This window comes from Sapajus apella, unplaced genomic scaffold (assembly GCF_009761245.1).
Source record: "Sapajus apella isolate SASKATOON/1434 unplaced genomic scaffold, GSC_monkey_1.0 scaffold90, whole genome shotgun sequence".
Classification (NCBI taxonomy): domain Eukaryota; kingdom Metazoa; phylum Chordata; class Mammalia; order Primates; family Cebidae; genus Sapajus; species Sapajus apella.
Genome location: NW_022437030.1, coordinates 3,157,252 through 3,166,458, shown reverse-complemented (window position 1 = coordinate 3,166,458; position 9,207 = coordinate 3,157,252). Strand labels below are relative to the sequence as shown.

The following is a 9,207-nucleotide window of genomic DNA, read 5'->3' as shown; positions in this document are numbered from 1 at the left end:
GCTTTTTAATTATTATTTCTAGTGGAGATGGGGTTTCACCATGTTGTCCAGGCTGGTCTCGAACTCCTGACCTCATGATCCACTTGCCTCAGCCTCCCAAAGTGCTGGGATTACAGGCATGAGCTACTGCTCCTGGTCCTTCTTTCATTTGTTTTTATTTTTTAAATTTAGAGATGGGGGTCTCGCTGTGTTGCCCAGGCTGATCTCAAACTGATGGCCTCCTGTAATCCTCCCACCTCGGCCTCCCAAAGTGCTGAGATTACAGGTGTGAGCCACCATGCCTGGCTATGTGATTCTTTTAGAATTGTAACTGACTCCAGCTGCCACTGGACTTACACAGCCCTGATACTCTTGCCACCTTTGCATCTACAGAGCCGGGCCAACTGGTGTTAATTTGAGGGCAGCCTTTTGTATTGGAGAGGAGTGGAGGTTGTGTCTCTTCTCCCCCTCCATCTGGAATTCTGGAATAGCATTTAGAAAGGACTCCTTGGATGTCACCCAGCCTGGTGATCTAGGTTCTAGCAGTTAGCCATGGATTAGGAGACTGGGTGGAAGCAGCTTCAGAACTCTTTGGCCACCATGTGGGCTGCAGCCACCAGGGAACCCTTGAACCAGGGCACACTGATGACTCTGCTGTCGGATGTCAGCAAGGTGTGTGGTGATAAATTCTTGGCCTAATTCATCCCTTTATACTCCAAAACAGTAATTAATTTTCAAATCGTGCCATCTAAATGTGACTTATTTTTGTGATCATTTTGAATCATGGCCTGTCACTCCATAGATATGAACCATGTCTTATTTTTCTTGTTTGCCTCTTGGATTTATTTTTTGGAATTATCCGTCCTTTTCTAAATTACCAGAAAAGCATTTTTCCTATCATCATATTAATTTGTAATTCACAAAACATACATTTCATGTGCCCCTGTTATATGTAAAGCTCTGTGCTTGCACAGGAAAAAAAAATAATTAATAATTCCTATTCTTAGGACACGCAGTCTTATAAGATAAAATGTGTACATAAATAACAAATACAAGTCCTGACGTGCTAAGAGTGTTTCTACCCCAAGAAGAGGGTACAATTGAGGAAGAGTGGATTACCATTTTATGGGGGGTTCAAGGAGATAAATCAAGGGGGTTTCAGGGAGTAACATCCTCTGAATTGAGCCTTTGAGGGACGGGCTGGGACAGGTCCAGCTAACAGACAGGCAGAGAGCACACAGCTGGAAGAAAAGGGTGGAGAGAGTGCATCGTCCAATGATCACAAGAAATTACATTTGGGAAGAGAATAGGATGTTTGGAGCCCCGTAGGTTACAAAGCGTGTGAAGACAGATTGAAGCCATGCCTTGCCAGGACTTGAGTGCCAGGGTAAGGCATTTAGGGTACCAAGCAGTTTACTGTGGCATTTTTGAAATCAGTACTTTTAACAAGATTATTCAGAGGTCGAAGTGCAGGATGGATTGGAGCGGGAAAAGAAATTGTGGCAGAGGCCTTTGCAAGTTTCTAAGCAAACATTGGGCAAGAATGGAAGCATGAACCGTGGAGAGGTCTAGGGCAGATTCCCTGGGACTAGGGGACTGGGGCTGAGGAAATGAAAGAGGAGATGACTTTGGGTATTGATCCAGCATTAGTTACAGGATGGGCAATGTTGACCGAAGTGGCTCCCGTGTCATTCCTTAACTTTCCCGTGTGTATATGTGTATGAATGAATACATGAGGTAGGGTCTCACTGTAGCTCGCTGCAGCCTTGAACTCCTGGCCCAAAGTGATCTTCCTGACTCTTAGAGCCTCCTGACTCTTAGGACTATAGGCATGTGCCACCACACCTGGCTAATTTTTAAAATTTTTTCTGTAGAGAGAAGGTTTCGCTATGTTGTCCAGGCTGTTCTCAACTCCTGGCCTCAAGCGATCCTCCCATCTCAGCCTCCCAAAGTGTTGAGATTGCAGCATGGGCTCCTTCTTTTACCTTTAGCAAGGAATCGTCTTGGTGGTAATGACCACAAGTATGGGTCTGTTCCTGGAATTAACTGTGGATGAGCCTTCTCTCATTTTGCTGAATATGTTTCTCATCTGTTTTTTTTTAAATAAAAAAATATGGAATGCTTCACGAATCTGCGTGTTATCCTTGCGCAGGGGCCATGCTAATCTCTGTATCGTTCCAATGTTAGTGTATGTGCTGCCGAAGCGAGCACTCTCATCCGTTCTTTAAAACAATCTTTAAGTTTCTTTTGTGATCTTTCAATTGAAATGACTTCATCAAATAGCACGTGAATGTTTCCGTTTTGAAAAAGGGCAGTTTTAAAATGTTTTTATTTTGAGAAAGAACATTCAGGTGCTTACCCAGTGTATCATGCCAAATGAAAATATATCCCCTGCTTTCCCTGTGCAATCATTGACGTAGTCAACCACGTGAAGACACCACCTCTCCAAAAGAGTAAGTTTCCCATTTGTCAGAGTAGCCTCCAGTTCTCTTAACTGATTCCATCAGACAGACTGCATAGCCTTAAACGTTTCAGTGTGTCTAAGAGTGAAAACAAGTTGTAGGACTTGTGTGTGTGTGTGTGTGTGTGTGTGTGTGTGTGTTTGAGACAGGGTCTTGCTGTGTCATCCAGGCTGGAGTACAGTGGTGTGATCATAGCTCAATACAGTTTCAACCACCAGGCTCAAGTGATCCTCCTGCCTCAGTCTCCAGAGTAGCTGGGACCACAGGCACATGCCACCATGCTCGGCTAATTTTTTTTTCTTATTATTTCTAGAGATGGGGGTCTCATTATGTTGCTTATGCTGGTCTTGAACTCCTGGGCTCAAGTGATCTTCCTACCTTGGCCTCCCAAAGTGCTGGGATTACAGGTGTGAGCCACCGTGCTGAATCCATGCATGATTTAAAAAAATGTATAGCATCTTATACTTCACTTACCTAAATACAGTAAAAACATAAGATCTTACTCCTTACTTAAATTTGTGGATCAAAGTATCTATAACAACTGCCTGGTGACATAGATTCTTTTCTTTTGTTGACTGAAAGTAACGTGAGTTTTAAGGGAATTTGCAGCAGTCATAGGTTATTGTTTGCGGAAACATGCCTCATGGTGGAAACAATCCACCTTCCCTCTGATTGGGTCTGACTTGTGCCCTCCAGGGAGTGAAAGATGATGGTTCCCCAGTTTACATTCTTGGTGAACAGTCTAACATAAAACTTTTTTCTTGCACCATAATTATGCTTCATGAGTCTATCACATCACCTTAAATATATCCTACCTAAGAAATGTCATGTTTTTAAGTAGGAGTACCAGTACACTTTGAAGGTTCACATTGGTCAATAATAAACTAAATCTAATTGCGGAAAAAAAGATCACAAAGTACTCTCCTGTGTATTACTAATAATTGAAGCTTACATCATCTTCATTGCTTCTTACTTAAGAATCAAAAATAGGCCAGGCGTAGTAGCTCACGCCTGTAATCTCAGCACCTTGGGAGGCTGAGGCAGGTGGATCACAAGGTCAGGAGTTTGAGACCAGCCTGACCAACATGGTGAAACCCCGTATCTCTGAAAAATACAAAAAATTACCTGGGCATGGTGGCGCACACCTGTAATCCCAGCTACTTGGCAGGCTGAGGCTGCAGAATCACTTGAATCCAGGAGGCAGAGGTTGCAGTGAGCCAAGATCGGGCCACTGCACTCCAGCCTGGGTGACAAAAGCTAAACTCTGCCTCAAAAAAAAAAAAAAAAAAAAAGTCCAAAACATCTCAGCCAGTATATTATGTAATTGATTCAGTTATATGTGTTTTGTTTTGCTTTTTTTTTTGAGACAGAGTCTCGCTCTGTCACCCAGGCTGAAGTGCAGTGGTGCAACATCGGCTCACTGCAAACTCCACCTCTCGGGTTCAAGGGATTCTCCTGCCTCAGCCTCCCAAGTAGCTGGGACTGCAGGCACATACCACCATACCTGGCTAATTTGTGTATTTTTACTAGAGCTGAGGTTTTACCATGTTGGCTGGGCTGGTCTCAAACTCCTGACCTCATGTGATCTGCCCACCTCGGCCTCCTACAGTGCTGGGGTTACAGACTTACACAGAAATTTTGACCAAATCCCACCCCCAGCTTTTCTACCCATAGTGATACTCTGTATTCTCTTAGACTTCCTTCCTCATCAGCTTTGCCTTGTCTACAAGATCTCATCTTTTTCATTACTGTCAGGCTCACGAGAATGCACAAAAATGACCATTCTTTTCCTCCCTAGAATATACAGACTTAGGTAGATGCACATATTCTACATCACCGTCCATCTCCTCCTTCCTGGTCGCACCGGCTGCTTCCATCTTGTCTCAGCCTTAACTCCTGCCCTGGACAGTAGATGGATACTGGGAATGGTATTCCTCCCAGCTACAGGTGCTTGAAATTGCTGTTCCTCTCCCTTTCAAGAGGGGAGGGGGCTGCCTTGCAGAGAACCAACCTCCTTTACAGCTCACCTGCAGTCCCATTCCAACAAGCATGGGTTTTCCATTCCTTTCTTCTTTGCAGAAGCTCCCGGTACTGTTCTATTCAGTGCAGACATGTTGAGTGCCTCCCACATGCCAGGCACAGTGAATGATGTCAGGCCGGTCCTGCTTCCTTTCTCTGCAGGTAAGCAGCCATCAGGCAGGCTCCTCCAACAAGTCCTGGATCATCCGTCCCAGTTCATGTCTCCTTAGCAGCATTGGATTTTTACTGCTAGGCTTTTATACTTCCCTTGAGTATAGAGAGCACCCGTCGCTAGATTTCTATCATGCCTGTAGCTTCCAGAGCCTGCAGAGAAAGGAATGCAGGGTTGGTGTTCTAAATCCAGCCATAATATTGGGTCTGAAGAGAGAAAAGTGAAGGACGTTTGCCCCCCATCGTCTCAGGGATGGCAGGACCCCTCTATTCCCACCTTCTATTCGCTGTGCTTCTGCGTCTCCACCTGGCCAGCTCTTGCTCCATGCTGTCCTCAAGAGTGTGAAATTATGTTTTTTCTAAGTTAATAAATGGCTAATTCATAAATCTAACACACATTTATGTCATATTTAAGTTCTGAAAATGTAAAAGAACACAGACTTTCACTTCGTAGAGATCCCAGTCTCCTGCGGTGAGGAGCAGTTTAATTTGAACTGGTTGTGAAAAGGACTAATTATGTCTAGTTACTTAAGTGTTTACATTCATGCAAGATCATTTAGGAAATTATCACTAAAGTAAGTAGATTGAATAATTTGTTGACTACTAAAAAACTTATTAAAAAACTTGCACTACTTCAGAAAAGCATGTAATTTAATTTTAATATATTACAAATGCAGAACATAGTTTCTTTTTTGTTCCAGAATAGTATTGTTAAGGACACATTTCATTTGTCATCCATTAATTGAATTATTGAACTCAAATCATAAATAACAAGAACACTGTTTTCTCCAGAAAGCTACATCTATTTTGGTAAATTACTTTTAGCTGGGTTCTCATTCACGATGCTTCGTGGCCAACAGTTCTTTTCATATTTCGCATATGACCATTATTCAGAAGCATGTGCCAAGACTAATACTTAAAACAGTCAAACAATGAAACTTCAGAGCCTGAAGGCAAATACATATTCCTGTTTCTTCCTGAATGTAACCTTAATAAACACAGTTTAAGATTTAGCCAACGCTATAATCTCCACTGTAATTCTGTATGCCTTTGGGGTCCTAAATTTGTTCAGAACTTGATGATCTATGGCAAGCCAGGGTAGGGTCTCCTATCCAAGATTAAACTTTTATAAAGTCTTCTTCTCGGCAGATAAACCTGGGAGAGATTACAAGACATCTGTGTGTTGACTACAATCATTAAGTTATGGGAAAGCCACTCTTGGTGTCTTGAGTTTATTTTATACGTAGTATTTAGAGGCTGGAGCACTCCTGACTTGACCTGGAAAAGCTTTTCCATTGCTTAAGATCACATAGGGCTGAGCTGAAGACAGTAGAACCACGGCAAGGATGTGGGTTACCATGCACGCTGCAGTGAGGGTGCTTGAAGTCCAGCAGTAGCACGTCTGTCTGTCTGTTTTATTAATGCATTACCTGTACAAAGTTAGAAGAGAAATGAGCAGTACAAGGTTCACAATGAAGAACAGCAGTCAAGCCAGCGCGGTGGCTCAGGCCTGTAATCCCAGCACTTTGGGAACCTGAGGTGGTGGAACACCTGAGGTCAGGAGTTCGAGACCAGCCCGATCAACATGGTGAAACCCTGTTTCTACCCAAAATACAAAATTAGCCGGGAGTGGTGGCACGTTCCTGTAATACCAGTTACTTGGGAGGCTGAGACAGGAGAATTGCTTGAATCTGGGAGGCGGAGGTTGCACTGAGCCGAGATTGCGCCATTGTACTCTACCCTGGGCAACAAGAGCAAAGCTCCATCTCAAAATTTAAAAAAACGGAAAAGAAAAAGGGAAAAACAGGGGTCCCTTGCCTCTCTCTAGTCCCCGCTCCACTCTGTAAAGGCTGCCATTCTCAGTGCCTGGCTCTTTCTTCTGTGAATCACACACATCTCAGTTGCACGCCCTGATGCTGGAACCAAATAAAACACCTTCCCCTTTCGAGTTGTATTTTTTTAGTCTTTGAGTAGCCAGCAGCGTTCATCCTTTTTTTAGGCCAAGTTTGTTTAGACATAAGAATTCCCATTGACACACAGCCCCTCCGCCCCCACCCTGTCAGCCTAGCCTGGAGGTGTCCATTTGTGAAATGAGGGTTTGTGTGGAAGTGGGGAGCCATGCCCCTACGTGCTATGGTTTTGAAACAGAATGGAATGTTTGATTTTGAAACCCAACAGAGTCCCTGCTGCTGCGGGTCCCGGTCACGCTCATCCATAGACAGTCACAGCTCCACCAAAAAGCAGAGGCAGTTTTAAAAACTTGCGGTTAGATTAACTGTATTTTCTGATGGGTTTTTGTAAATGTGTTTTTAAAAATCAGGGCACCCGTGTGATAAAACAGGCTCTTTAGTCCCTGGTGCATCGTCCTATGCCCCTCGAGGATGCACCGGGGCTGGTGGCTGAATCACTTAGGAGGTGTCTCGCTAAGCGGGAGCGGCAGGAATGCGCTGCAGTTTCTCAGAGGACTGGAGAATGGGCAGATGACTTCCTGGGACAGGAGTGCCACCGTAGCCACCCCGGCCTCTGTGCACTTGGTACCTTCTTCTTCCTGCTAAATTCGGGGACACATCTGTACAGGGATGAGTTGAGCCTGATCACTGACTGCCTGAACACCAGGAAAAGACAACTGGGCGGTAGTTGGCACTGTCCCCTTTCCCTCCCATTTCAGACGCCAGAAAGTCCTTTTTCTGCACAACCATGTGTGAAGGAAAACCAAAAAATTTTCCTTTATGAGAGAATATGCCTCTGTAATGTGTGTATCATACAGAGGCATTGGATTTGAGTGTGTTTCAGATAGGAATAGGCTGTTTCAGTGTTTCACCTTTACAGACTAAAATGCTTCTTCTGAAGCTAAAGTTTCTTTTGAACCAGATTTTAAATATATAAATAGAATGACCTCTATAGATAGATGGGCGTGTAAGAAATAGTGCCAGTTCCCAGTTCCCTATCAGTTTATTTTCTTGATTCTAGATTTCAGTTTTGTTTTTTTTTTAATAGTTTGTTGTTGTTGTTTCAAGATGGTGTTTTGCTTTGTCACCCTGGCTGGAGTGCAGTGGCGTGATATCAGCTCGCTGCAACCTCTGCCTCCTGGGTTCAAGCGATTCTCCTGCCTCAGTCTCCCGAGTAGCTGGGATTAGAGGCACACGCCACTATAGGCAACTAATTTTTGTATTTTTGGCAGAGATAGGGTTTTGGCATGTTGGCCAGGCTGGTCTCAAACTCCTGACTTCAAGTGATCCACCTGCGTTGGCCTCCCAAAGTGCTAGGATTACAGGCATGAGCCACTGCGCCTGGCCTAGATTTCGGTTTTTGAGACATTTGTAACATTCCTTTTAAGTACATAGTAAATGTGAAGAAGTGACTCATAATCTTGAAGGTTTTATTTCATTTTTTGAGATGGGGTCTTGGCGTGTTGTCCAGGCTGGTCTTGAACTCCTGGGCTCAAGCGATCCTCCTGCTTCAGCCTCCAGAATAGCCGGGACTACAGGCACGAGCCACCACTCCTCCTTAATCTTAAAGTCTTTAAAGAGCATTCCAGTTACAAGCCAAACTCCTTGAAGTAGTGACTTTTTAGTTTGCTTGTTTTGAGTTAAGTGGGTGAGAAGAAAATAATAATCCTGTCCCTTTTAGGAAAAACTGTGTTATGGGAGCATGTTAAAGCTGTAAAGAAATCATTCATCTTAGAAAACACGGAATGTGATTAATTTTGGTACAAGTTTATTGTACCTACTTTCTCAGGGCAGGTGGAACCCATGAATTTAAAACACAGCAGTCTTATTTCTTTTTGATTATAGAAATCTCTAAGTCAGTAAACGTGAAGATCTTCTTGAGTAGGCGGAGTTGTTCTTCGTGTGGCTGGCTGGCCTGGACTGCAAAGTTCTGCTGACCGTTTGTGTTCTTTTTCCAGGCTTGGAGATGCTGGATCCTTTAGCCAGCAGTAAGCATTCCTCATTTCAAGGCAGAAATCCCCCCATTGTGGGCAGGCCGCCTCCACTTCTTCCAACTCCTGGGTCCCCTCCCCCAGTTCCTCTCAAGTCCCCTTTGTGAGGTGATAGGCCTGGGGGACATCTCCTTCCACTGCCAGCTCAATGCTTCCCTGTAGGAACACAGCAGATGAGTAGCTCTTCCACTTCTTGGAGAGCTCTCCAGAGAGAGCAGGCAATTTAGAGGATGGCAGTGTGTGTTGACACACACACACACACACACACACACACATTTTTTTTTTTTTGAGATGGTCTCTTAACTCTGTCACCCAGGCCAGAGTGCTGTGGCATGATATCAACTCACTGTAGCCCCCGCCTCCCAGGTTCAAGCAATTCTCCTGCCTCAGCCTCCCAAGTAGTTGGGGTTACAGGGAGGCACCACCACGGCTGGCTAATTTTTGTATTTTTAATAGAGACAGGGTTTCGCCATGTTGACAAGGCCGGTCTCAAACTCCTGAGCTCAGGATCCGCCTGCTTCGGCCTCCCAAAGTGCTGGGATGACAGGCATGAGCCACCACGTCCGGCTGAGAGCATGTTTTCAATCTGCCATGTTAAAAAACAAGTTGCTAGTGAGGTCTTTGTGGAAAGGTGGC

The 9,207-nt window shown here is 44.4% G+C and overlaps 1 non-coding gene across 1 annotated transcript; it reads right to left on the bottom strand.

Moving 5' to 3' along the window:
- Window positions 1-2,086: 2,086 nt before the first annotated feature.
- On the bottom strand, window positions 2,087-2,190 carry LOC116534957. The gene has a single exon (XR_004261969.1). It is a non-coding gene; the product is annotated as a U6 spliceosomal RNA (small nuclear RNA).
- Between the last annotated feature and the right edge of the window lie 7,017 nt (window positions 2,191-9,207).